The sequence below is a fragment of the Diceros bicornis genome (assembly GCF_020826845.1).
Source record: "Diceros bicornis minor isolate mBicDic1 chromosome 30 unlocalized genomic scaffold, mDicBic1.mat.cur SUPER_30_unloc_5, whole genome shotgun sequence".
NCBI classification, from domain to species: domain Eukaryota; kingdom Metazoa; phylum Chordata; class Mammalia; order Perissodactyla; family Rhinocerotidae; genus Diceros; species Diceros bicornis.
In genome coordinates this window covers 2,012,829-2,026,326 of record NW_026690903.1, presented here as the reverse complement: position 1 = coordinate 2,026,326, position 13,498 = coordinate 2,012,829, and the positions used below count along the sequence as shown (strand labels likewise).

The window sequence follows — 13,498 nt, the reverse complement described above, 5'->3', positions numbered from 1 at the left end:
TCCTAAGAAGGGAAACCTTGCACTGAAGTGGGGATTCAATTTTACACGATGGCAATATCTGTGCTTGTTTCACCAATTCTGGTGTCCCTGAGGGATGAACTGGTGTGACACCACAGGACAGAAATTGTAGTCATTGTCAGGACTTAAGGAAGGTGAAATCTTTCAGCACAGTCCCCTGTAAGCCAATTAGGGGCCAAGTCTAGAAAGGCTCGGAGCCTGTGTCCGTCCAATGTAGGTTCGTTATGTTCCAGCCAAGATCCTCTGGACACCAGCTGGGAAAACGGGACATCAGACCTAGTCAGATCTAGTCAACGCAGCTTCCATAGGTCGCCATGAGGCAGGTAATAGCCCAGACGTCGTCAGTGGAGCTCACAGTTGCCCTCCTTCTTCTGCTGACAGACAGTGACTTCTGAGGTGAGGAGAGTGCATCAGAATGGTCCAGTCAGCTGCCCAGTATGGGAGACTCCAGGGGAAGGAGATGCCAAAGCCACAGAGACCTGATGCCTCCTATGTCTCCCTCTTCCTTTTTTCCACTTAATTTTCACCCTCAGTCCTCTTTTCCTCCCCTTTTCCCTCTTTTGGCTCTCTCTCCCTCTCTTTCCCCTACATGTTCTAGCATAATTGAGGTATTAACGACATACAGTAAATTGCATACATTTAAAGTGAACAATTTGATACATTTTGATTATAACTTATTGAACCATCACCACAATCAGGAAAAGGAACACCCATCCATCCCAAATTTCCTCATGCTCATTTTAATTCCTCCTTCCCTGCTGTTTGCAAACACATTCTCATTCCCAGGCAACCAGTGATCTGGTATATGTCCCTATAGATTTTCCAAGAATTTTTATAAATGGGATCATATACTATGTACTCATTTTTTACTGGCTTCTTTCACTCAGCATAATTATTCTGAGATTTATGCTTGTCATGGCATGTACTATGAATTCATTCTTATCCCCAAGACTTCCCTGGCAGCACTGTACACACGCCTGAGTGCTTCCCAGGTTGGCGTGAGAGCCAATAGTACTGCTGCATCCGCAAAAGAAGGAATGCATCTTGGTGCAACTCTGGGAGGGGTTGGCGGCAGCCCTGGACCTGCACATGAATGCTTTCCTGGATGGTTGGAAAGCCCACCGTGCCACTGCAGTCCCAATGATTGGGGAATGCTCAGAACCCGTGAAGAAGTCCCACCCGCCAAGCACAGAGGCTGGCATGAGCATAAGAAAAGGCTGCAGCAGATATGCGCACACATGCAAATGCTTTCCGAGATGGCACAAATACCCATACTAGTGCTGCGGTCTCACAACTGGGTACGTGTCTCTGTGTAGCAGCAGCTCTGAGCCCATTGTGAATGCTTTCCCAGCGGGTGGGAACAGCCACTGTACCCACACAACTTCCAGCGTATGGGGTGGGATCAGAGACACAGCTCATGCTTCCCCCACAGCGGTAGCAGGTGGAATCTGTGACCCGATACTACCACAAATATGCAGGCAAAAGATTAGTTCATCAAACACCATAAGAAACTACACTAACAATTCAGAGCAGAAGGAAATGACAAATCTCCAGAAATGAACCTTGAAGTCACAGAAATTTACAATCTAAATGACAGAAAATTCAAAATAACTGTCATAAAGAAACTCGCCAAGTTACAATAATGTTCAGACAGTTCAACGAACTCAGGAATAAAATTAATAAGGAAAATGAATACTTCATTAAAGAAACTGAAACTATTAAAAAAACAAGCAGAAATTCTGGATGTGAAGAACATAATTAATGAGATAAAAAAGAATCTAGAATCCTTAAAAAATAGAGCTGATATTATGGATGAAAGAATTAGTGATTTAGAGGATAGAAATATAGAAATGCTTCCAGTGGATGACGAGAGAGAACTCAGATTTTTAAAAATTAAAGGAATTCTTGGAGAAATATATGACTCAATTATAAAAGCAACATAAGAATTATACGTATTCCAGAGGGAGCAAAGAGGGAGAAAGGAGCAGAGAGCTTGTTCAAAGAAATAATAGCTGAGAACTTCCCAAACCTGGGGAAGAACCGGACCTACAAGTACATGAAGCCAAGAGAACCCCTAATTACATCAATGCTATAAGACCTTCTCCAAGGTATGTGATAGTAAAATTGGCAAAAGCCAATGACAAAGAAAAAATATTAAGGGAAGCAAGATAGAAGAAAATAACCTACATAGGAACCCCCAACATGTTTTCAGCATATTTCTTGGCAGAAAATTTACAGGTAAGGAAACAATGGAAAGATATATTACAAATACTGAAAGAAAAAAACTTTCAGCCAAGAATACTCTATCCAGTGAAATGATCCTTATGATACAATGGAGAAATAGAAGTTTTCCCAGATAAACAAAGGCTGAGAGATTTCATTGCCACTAGATCTCCCATACAAGCAATGATCAAGACGCCCTCGTACCTGAAACAAAAAGAAGGCAAATGTTTACAAATCTTTGACAAGAGTGATAAATAGACAGACAAAATCAGAAAGCTACAGCTGTGTTTCACAACAAGGTAGCAAATACTTAATTATAACGTAAAAGAAGAAGGGAAGGAAAGCATCAAAAGTAACAATAAACACTTCAACTTAGTTACAAATGCACAACTCAGAAATGAATAACATGTGACAACAATAACTCAGAAGGAGAAGAAGAAAGGGATGTAACCTGCTTAGACTAATGGAGATAAGAGGCTATCAGAAGATGGACTATCTCATCTATGAGATCTTCATACAAACCTCACAGTAACCAGCAAACAAAAAATCAGAGCAGAGCCATAGATCATAAAAAAAGAGAAAACCTCCACAGAAAACCCCCAAAATGAAATGGTAGTCAGAAACACAAAGGAAGAGAAACAATGGAAATATAGATGAGGTGGGATTAAGTCCTCATGTATCAGTAATCACTCTAAATGTAAATCGATTGAATTCTCCAATCAACAGACACAAAGTGGTGGGGCGGATTAGAAAACAAGACCCAACAATATGCTGCCTCCAGGAAACACATCTCAGCTCTAAAAACAAACAGGCTCAGAATGAAGGGATGGGAGACAATACTCCAAGAAAATGGCAAATAAAAGAAAGTAAGTGGTGCCATACTTATATCAGACAAAGCAGACTTCAAGATAAAAAAGACTATGAGAGACAAAGAGGGGCTGTATATAATGATAAAGGGGACTTTCCACCAAGAGGACATAACACTTATAAAGATGTATGCACCTAACAGAGCAGCACAAACGAATATAAAGCAACTATTAAGAGACCTAAATGGAGAAATTAACACCAACACGATAATAGCAGGGGACCTGAACACCCCACTTACATCCATGGATAGACCATGCAGAGAAAGGCAACAATAGTGGAATTAAATGAAACATATGATCAGATAATCTTAATGGATATAGAGAGAGCATACCCTCCCAAAACAGCAGAATACACATTCTTCTTAAGTGCACATGGAACATTCTCAACGATAGACCATATGTTGTGAAACAAGGCAAGCCTGAATAAATTTAAGATTGAAATCATAACAAGCTTCTTTTCTGACCACAATGCTATGACACTAGAAATCAACTACAGTACGAAAGATGGGGAAGTCACAAATATGTGGACACTAAAGAACACACGACTGAAGAAACATTGGATCCATGAACAAATGAAAGGAGAAATCAAAAAATACCTGAAGACAAATGAAAATGAAAAGACAACAAAACAACTCTTATGGGATGCAGCAAAAGCAGTTCTAAGAAGGAAATTCATAGCAATACAAGCGCACCTCAGCAAACAAGAAAAATATCACATAAGTAACCTTAAACTACACCTAATAGAACCAGAAAATGAAGAACAAATGAAGCCCAAAGTCAGCAGAATGAGGGAAATAATAAAAACTAGAGCAGAAATAAATGAAATAGAGACTAAAAAAACAGTAGAAAGGATCAATGAAACAAAGAGCTGGTTCTTTGAGAAGACTGAAACAACATTGACAGACCCTTAACCAGACTCACTAAGAAAAAAAGAGAGAAGTCTCAAAGACATAAAATTAGAAATGAAAGAGGAGAAATTACAACAGATACCACAGAAATCCAAAGGACAGTAAGAGAATACACTGAACAACTTACATGTCACCAAATTGGATATCCTAAAAGAAATAGATAAATTCATACAACCTCCCAAAACTGACTCAAGAAGAAATAGAATAAATGAACAGACCAATCACAAGTAAAGAGATCGAAATGGTCATCAAAAAACTCCCAAAAAACAAAAGTCCAGGACCAGATGGCTTCCATGGAGAATTCTACCAAATATTCAAACAAGATTTAATACCTATGCTTCTCAAACTATTCGAAACAATTGAAGAAGATGGAACACTTCCTAATTCATTCTATGAGGCCAACGTCACCCTGACAGCAAAAGCAGGCAAGGATAGCACAAAGAAGGAACATTATAGGCCAATATCACTGATGAACACAGATGCAAAAATCCTCAGCTAAATATCACCAAATCGAACACAGCAATATATTAAAAGGATCATATAAGATGATCAAGTGGAATTTATACCAGGGATGCAGGGATGGTTCAACATCCGGAAATCAATGTGATACACCACATTAATAAAATGAGGAATAAAAATCACATGATCCTCTCCACAGATGCAGAGAAAGGATTTGACAAGATCCAACATCCATTTATGATAAAAGCTCTCAATAAAATGGGTATAGAAGGAAAGTACCTTAACACAACAAAGGTCATATATCACAAACCCACAGACAACATAATACTTAATGGCGAAAAACTTAAAGCCATTCCTCTGAGAACAGGAAGAAGACAAAGGTGCCCACTCTCGCCACTCCCATTCAACATAGTACTGGAGGTTTTGGACAGAGCAATTAGGCTGGAAAAAGAAAACAAAAGGAATCCAAATTGGAAAGGAAGAAAGGAAACTCTTGCTGTTTGCAGATGACATGATTGTAAATATAGAAAACCCTAAAGAATCCATCAGAAAACTATTAGAAATAATCAACAATTACAGCAAAGTTGCAGCGTACAAAATCAACTTACCCCAATCAGTTGCATTTCTATACTCTAATAATGAACTAACAGAAAGAGAACTCAAGAATACAATCCCATTTACAATGCAACAAAAAGAAAAAAGTGTCTAGGGATAAATTTAACCAAAGAGGTTAAAGACCTATACAATGAAAACTATAAGACATTATTGAAAGAAATCCATGAAGACCTGAAGTAATGGGAAGATATTCCATGCACATGGATTGGAAGAATAAACACAGTTAAAATGTCCATATTACCTAAAGTAATCTACAGATCCAATGTAATCCCTATCAGAATCCCAATGACATTCTTCATAGAAATAGAACACAGAATCCTAAAATATACATGGAATAACAAAAGGCCTCAAATAGCCAAAGCAATCCTGAGAAGAAAGAACAAAGCTGGAGGCATCACAATCCCAACTTGAAAATATATTACATAGCTATAGTAATGAAAATGGCATGGTACTGGCACAAAAACAGACTCATAGATGAATGGAACAGAACTGGAAGCCCAGACAGAAAACCACACATCTGTAGTCAGTTAATCTCTCACAAAGGAGCCAAGATCATACAATGGAGAAAGAAAAATCTCTTCAATAAATGCTGTTGGAAAAACAGGACAGACACATGCAAAAGAATGAAAGTAGATCATTATCTTCCACCATACACAAAAATTAACTGGAAATGGATAAAAAGCTTGAATCTAACACTTGAAACCATAAAACTCCTAGAAGAAAATATACGCAGTACAGTCTTTGACATCGGTCTTTGCTGCACCCTTCCCAATACCATGTCTACTCAGGCAAGGGAAAGAAAAGAAAAAATATACAAATGGGACTACATGAGACTAAAAGCCTCCTGCAAGGCAAAGGAAATGATGAACAAAACGAAAAGACAGGGCTGAGCCCGTGGCTTAATGGTTAAGTACGCACGCTCCTCTACTGGCGGCCCAGGTTCGGATCCTGGACATGCACAGACTCACCACTTGTCCGGCTATGCTGAGGCCATGTCCCACATACAGCAACTAGAAGGATTTGCAACTATGATATACAACTATCAACTGGGACTTTGCGGGAATAAAAAAGGAGGAGGATTGGCAATAGATGTTAGCTCAGGGCCGGTCTTCCTTAGAAAAAAAGAGGAGGATTAACTCGGATGTTAGTTCAGGGCTGATCTTCCTCACAAGTAAAAAAAAAAAAAAAAACACACGAAAAGACAACCCACCAACTGAGAGAAAATATTTGCAAATCATATATCTGACAAGGGGTAAATCTCCAAAATACATAAGCGACTCATACAACCCAACAACAAAAAAACAGACAATCCAATCTAAAAATGTGTCGAGGATATGAAGAGACATATTTCCAAAGAAGATATATGGAACGCCATCAGACAAATGAAAAGATGTATAACATCACTAATTATTAGGGATATTCAAATCAAAACTACACCTGTCAGAATGGCCATAATTCCCAAGACAAAAAATAACAAATGTTGGAGAGGATAAGGAGAAAAGCCCACCCTCACACACTGCTGGTGGGAGTGTAAACTGGTGCAGCCACCAGGGAAAACAATATGGAGATTTCTCAAAAAAATAAAAATAGAAATACCATACCTTCCAGCTATCCCTCTACTGGCTATTTATCCGAAGAAATTGAAATCAACAATTCAAAGAGATTTATGCACCCTTGCGCTCACTGCAGCATTATTCACAATAGCCAAGACATGGAAGTAACCCAAGTGCCCTGCTACAGATGAATGGATAAAGATGTGGTATGTATTATATACAATGGGATACTACTCAGCCAGAAAAAAAAGACAAGATTGTCCTGTTTGCATCAACCTAGATGCACCTTGAGGGTATGATATTAAATGAAATAAGCCAGACAAAGACAAATATGCATGATTTCACTCATATGTAGAAGATAAATATACAAAGGAATAAAGAGAACAGATTAGTGGTTTCCAGAAGGGAAGGGGGCTGGGTGTTGAGTGAAAGAGTTAAATGGACACATATGCATGGTGATGGATAAAAGTTAGACTACTGGTGCTGAGCACGATGCAGTCTATACAGAAAGTCACAAATAATAATGAACACCCGAAATTACACAATGTTAAAACCCTTTATAATTTATAATTTCAATAAAATAATTAAAAAAGAAAAAAATAATTCATTCATTTTTATGGTTGAATAGTATTTCAAGGTGGGGATATACCACACTTTGCGTATCAATTCACCAATAGATGGACATTTGTGTTGTTTTCTGTTTTTGTCTATTATAAATAGGTTGTTATCAACACGTGTGTACAAGTCTGTGTATAGACATATGGGTTTATTTTCCTTGGATGGATTCCTAGGAGAGGAATGGCTGGGTAGACGTATGGAATTATTAAAGACACATCCAAGCTATTTTTCACCAGCACTCGATGAGAGTTTCAGTGACTTGACATCTTCAACAACACTTGTTATAGTCAGTCTTTTTAATTATAGCCATTCTCAAGTGTGGTAGAATCTCATGATGACTGTCACTTACATTTCCCCAATGACTCATGTTGTGAAGGAGAAGACAAGCCATGTACAGACTTGGAGAAAACATCTGCAAAACATATCCCTAGAAAAGGACTTGTATTTATAGTATATAAAGAGCTCTTACAACCCAATAGTAAGAAGACAATCAACACGTTATGTCTTACCAGGAGACAACAGGTCAGGCCTGTATAAGCACCAGGAGTCCCGCCAAGAAGATAAGGATGAGGGCCCAGAAAAGGAGGTCTGGGGACACAAGTGGTGGGGTGAACCACCTCCTGTCATCGCCCCAGGGCTCCTGCTGACCCCACTGTGCCTCAAGCCTCCTTGACAAGGGTTGGCCAACTTTCCTCATCATCCAAAAACCTGTCCACCTGGTTCTCTTCGATGAGGCACAGCATCAAGATACTCGCCTCCTACCCTGGGCTGGGGCTTCCTGCAGGCTTACCAGGCTTCACAATCAAGGTGTCATCTCTGTTGGGAGAATATTCTGGAAGTGAATAAAATGGAGAATGCATGTGAGTGTGTTTCACTCTTTTTAATATATCTTTTTAGACACACAGAAAAATAAAGGGAACAGTCTCATAAACATCCATCATCTAGATTTACCAATGTATATTCCATCCAATTAAAACAATATTTCATCAATGTATAAATTATTAACACTTGCCACACTTGATTAATCCCACTTATTCAATGAAATATTAACATCAAGTAGACATCATGATGTTTCACCCCATTTTAGTTCCATCTCTAAAAAGTGAGGACACTTTGCTACAAAATCCAAGGCCATTATCACAGAACAAAAGTGTAATAAATTAAACCAAATTCATACCTCTGGGCACAGATGAGTGAATTTGAATGGACTTTCTTACGACGGCCAGGGGGAGAATGGGTCATCACAGTTGGCAAGCCTATGGGATCTCTCTAAATTTGTAAATTCACACTGAAAAGTGTTCTTCCGTGCCTAGGAACACATCATCCCCTTCTCCTTTATCTATTTGCTTAATATTCATTTTCTAGGATTAACCTACAATGTAATTTCCTGCAGGAAGTCTTCTCTGATTTCCACCTGCAAGTATGAGTTTGTTCACATCAAATAATTGATAAGTTTCAATTCTCTATTCTTGTTATTGCCAGCTACAACATAAACTACAGGAGGGGAGGACACACAGCACCCAGTGGGCATGGGGGCAGGGGTGCAGGTCCCCCTATGTGTACCTCTATCTAGAAAACCACTTAGAGGTGTGCTGTCTGATATGCAGCAGCAACAAGTCTCTTTTTGAATTAAAATTAACTTTAGTTAAATAAAATAAAAATTTTAGTACCTCAGTAACATTAAAAATCAGTAACAATAAAGACGACTCACAATACCATCCTTCGAGCACTCAACAGCCACATGCGGCTATGCACTGGACAGCACAGATATAGAACATTCTACCACTGCAGAAAGTTCAAGAGCATTGGTGCTCATCTAGAGTGGGACTTGGCAAACTATAGCTTGTGGATCAAGAACCACATCCACCCACAAACCTGTAAGTCTGCTTCACACACAGCTGGAGGCCCTCACTGACCATCTGGCCCAGTGGCTTTCAGTGCAGAGATAAGGAAACAAATGTCCAGAGAAGGGCAGTGACTAGCTTGAGGTCACAGACCTGTCTAGGAGATGGTGAGGGCATCTTATATTACACTGGTATCCTTTTCTCTCTCTCAATGGTGGGGAAAGACTGGGGGACTGTGCCACCACCTGCCAGTCTGAGAAAGTTCAATGCTCTCTCAGGCCCAGGAATCCAGAGTCCCCAGAAAGGCCTCACTTCCTTTCCCAATGACCAGGGAGCCTTACCATCCCCAAGGACACTCTTCCTGTCCAGGGTAAAGTTCTGCAGCTGGGTACCATTCTGGTTCAGCCACAGGAATTCCTCATAGATGGCAACTCTGTCCAGTCTCTGTGCCAAGGTGGCAAGGTACACAGGGAGTCCACTCCAGTGTGGTTACTGTGGGGGACAGACCTGGAAGGGCACAAAGGATGAACAAGGGTGTCTGGAATTCTACCCTGATTCTAGATACCCTGTTTCTGGGTCCTGTCCAAGAGAACTTTCTGCAGTAATGTAAACATTTGTCTGCACTACCAAATACACTAATTATTAGCCCCATATTGTTATCGAGCACTTAAAATGTGGCTAGTGTGTGTGAGTGAGGAACTGAATTTCTCATGTAATTTAATTTCAAGTACGTAATTTATAAATAAATAAGCACAGGGAAAATATGTTTGAAACTTTGGAGTAAGGACTTTTGAAAATGCATAAAAACAATGAGAACACTGGTAAAAATGGTCAAAATCAACTTTTCAGAATCCTAGAAATTAATCAAAGGCTTGTAAGAATCTGAGGAGGCTTTAGTGAAGACACACGGTGGAATATTGATAAAGGTAGCAAATTTTGTGTCACTATAACTTGCACTATTCCCATCCTGCTCTCACAATATCCTCCATAACTTTGAAAACCATCAGTCTCAGAACCATGGTAGCTGAGACAACCAGCAGCCAATAATCCATAATGGGTTTAGAGCTCTGAAAAGAACCATCCCCATCGAACTGTCACTAGCTGACATGCCTGGCATCTCCCTGAAAAAGCCCCATGTTCAGGGCTTGTCCTTACTTAACTCAGAGCTTGCCCAGGGTGGAAAGTCGGTTCCAAAGGCACTTGGTAAAAACAATCAGCACTAATTGTTTTCTATTGTAGTGGCCTGAGGGAGTGATTCCAGTTGAGGCAGGTAAGAGGTGAGCCAAAAACATAGAAGAAAAATTGGAGGAATGAGATGTCCACAGGGGGCTTTGAAAAGCTGCAGTGTATTTGTGGGCATCTAGAAGGCCACAAAGGCTCAGGGATGTGGCAGGCCCAGGACAGACTTGAGAACATCTTAATCTCTCACCTCTAGTTGAAGGGTTGGCTTAATAACTGAAAACTTGATTATGTAATACACCATATTAATAGAATAAGGGCCAATACCACGTATTTGCAACCATATATATAGAAAAGAATTTCACAAAATACAACGCCCTTCAGGCCTAAAAAAGAAAACACTCAACAAATTAGGAATAGAATAAAACTTTCTCAACTTATAAATAGCATCGATGAAAAACCCAAGGCTAACACCATATTCAATGTGAAAGACTGAAAATTTCCCCCTAAGACCAGGGACAAGACAATGATATCTTCCCTCATCTCATATGTTAATAACAGGTACTAGAGGTTCTAATGGGGGCAATTAGGCAAGAAAAAGGAATAAAAGAAACCCAGATTGGAAGGGAAGAGGTAAAACTCTTTGTTTTGCAGATTAGAAGATATTGTATATACAAAAACCTAAAAAGTACAACCCCCCCCCACACACAATATGTGAATCGTATCCCAACAGGTGTATAAAAATTAAAATTGCCCCATGTGTTTAATGGCTTCACTATTGGAGAGCACAGTTAGACTGCTGATATTTGTTGAAAGTCTCCAGAAGAAGAGGAGGAGGAAGATGCTGGAGGTTGGTGGCCTCAAATGTTAATGCTTTTCTCAACCCCTGAAAACCTATGGATGGAGATGGTAGGATTAGCTGACAGGGATGTGGGGGAGAATGGGCACCATGTAAGTGACTTCCAGATCAAGGATGTGTCACGGGAGCTCAGAGCCATCAGCCATCAGCTCAACCAATGCTTCAAATCTCCTCAACCTACATCAAGTCGGTGACCAGGCAGGAGTGGAATATGTCTCTCAGCTGGCTGGCTCTGTAGAGCTTGGTGACCTAGAACAAATGGGAGGGAGAGTGGGTGAGATGGATGTCTCCTGGGGATGCAGGGGCCACTGGAGCAAGTGAAAGATCACAGACCTTGGGATAAGGGAGACCTGACTTCAAATCCTGGCTCTGCCCCTAACTCATTGTGTGACCTTAGGCATAGTACTCCCCTTTCTGAGCTTCAGTTTACCCAGGTGAGAAATGGGGAAGGCAGCCAGGACATCACCTCTGGAAAGTGAGAGAACCCAGACACGCAGGGAAAGTGAAGGATTGAAACAATAATTTAACAGATGTAAGTCAGGCAGAGGAATGAGGGTGCTCTCAGGGCAAGGAGAGACGGGAGAGGGGAGACCCAACCTGGTCCTGGCTGTCCCTTCAGCAGGGCGGTGTACTCCGAGGATGTGGGTTCCGGGTTGCTGAGGTTCGAGCTGATGCTGCGGAAATGCAGCTGGTGTTCTCTCTGCATGCATAAACTCCAGGGTTCAGAGCCTGGAGCCACTGAGAGGAAGAGCAGACAGGTGGAGACTCTCAGCTCCCAGCACAGAGGCATGGTGACACACGGGGTCAGGGTGGTGGGTGCAGACAGCGTCCACACGGGTGGCTGCCCAATCCTTCTCAGGCCTGGGGAGAGAGGGACGTGGCGAATCTAGAGAGAGGTTCTGAAACCTCTGGGGTTTGGGCCAGAACAGGAAGGAGGAAATGGGAGGTAAGTGGGGAAACTGAGAGAGGGGTGGTCACAAATGAAGTCATTAGTGGCAAGTGCTCAGGGGAGGGTCTTACCTGAGGGAGACCAGTATGCCACTCAAGGGGAAGGGGCCCAGACTGCTCATCTTGAACAAGGATCCAGCTGGGGAGGAAGGAGGAGGAGGATGAGCAGGAGGGATAGGGGTTGGAGGAGGGGCTGTGTGGGATTTAACCCACCAGGAGCTGCTGGGACCAGGGTCTCACCAGACTGTGCAGGACCCACTCAGTGGAGTTGAACGTGGCTGAGGAGTTGCTCCTGTCTGATGAATACCAGAAGGTGGAGATGGTGATGTTGACTGTGAGGGTCTTCAGGTTGTGCCCCAAAGCTGCAAAACGAGAGGGAGCGCGATGGCCACCACTGAGAGCTGGCCTGAGACCACACCAGAGTACTGCACTCATTATCATCTGTCGTCTTCTCTCACAGTGGCACCACCACCCACCCGTGTGGTCACCCAAGTCAGAACCAGTATATCTGCTCAGCTCCTCCTCCCTCCCAGTAATACCCATTCACCTTGCACACTCGTCCTCACATACACTCCATTCCTGTCCCAACTCAAGTCTTAACTTCCTTCACCCAGACCAACACCCCATCAGGCACACTGGATGCTCTGTCTAAAGGATGTTCTACATGGACTACTAGAAGAATCTTTCTGAAATGAATACCTCACTAGGGCCACCACTGCTCTAGTACCACCCATGGCTCCCTATGGCCTTCAGTGTTTAGTTCAACCTTCTTGACCTGGCACTCAAGGCTCTACTCAATCTGGCTCCTGCTGACCTTTCAGTCTCATTTTATCCATCTACTGCGAGTTAAACTTCATGCTTCATGCAACCCAAATTCGTTTAAATTCTCCCCATACTGCATGTTGTTTCTGGCTGGAGCCTTTGCTGATGGATTCCCCTCTGCCAGGAAAACTCTTCATACTCTATTTGCCAGGGTCCATCCTACTCATTCTTAAAGACTCCATTCAGGTGAAACTTTCTCTAGCAAGCTCTTCCCCTCCAAATTATGCCAGGTGCCACTCCCCAAAACCTCCCACATTGTGTTATAATGGCGTGTTAATTCACAAGACTAGGGGCTCTCTGAAGGCTGGCCTTAGACTGAATCATTGGTATAATCTTTGTGATCAGCATGATTGTCCTAAAACCAGATTTCACACTCTGGCTTCCCAGATCCTGGATCACAACTGGCTGGTAGGGGCTGGAGAGCTTCTCTTGGGAAGGAAAAGGCACCCACAGATACCTGTGGTGGCTTCTGGTGTCACAGGTGATGATCAAGTATGCAGGGATGTGGTGGCTGGCTAGGGAGCTGTGCAGAGGGCTGTCATCAGGGAGGGAGAGAGTAGGAGGAGCTCCCATGCTCACCCAGGCT

At 41.8% G+C, this 13,498-nt stretch overlaps 1 long non-coding RNA gene across 2 annotated transcripts in view; it reads right to left on the bottom strand.

Moving 5' to 3' along the window:
- The window catches only part of LOC131402178 (uncharacterized), a 121,818-nt gene extending 110,442 nt beyond the window's left edge, over positions 1-11,376 (bottom strand). Inside the window, exons 1-2 of one of the 2 annotated variants that reach the window (XR_009218339.1) lie at positions 11,324-11,376; positions 7,977-8,092 (exon numbers count right to left, since the gene is read on the bottom strand). This is a non-coding gene — a long non-coding RNA (uncharacterized LOC131402178). Of the gene's footprint in view, positions 1-7,976; positions 8,093-9,445; positions 9,644-11,323 lie in introns of those variants that run through there. The other variant, XR_009218340.1, reaches the window with a different exon arrangement.
- Between the last annotated feature and the right edge of the window lie 2,122 nt (positions 11,377-13,498).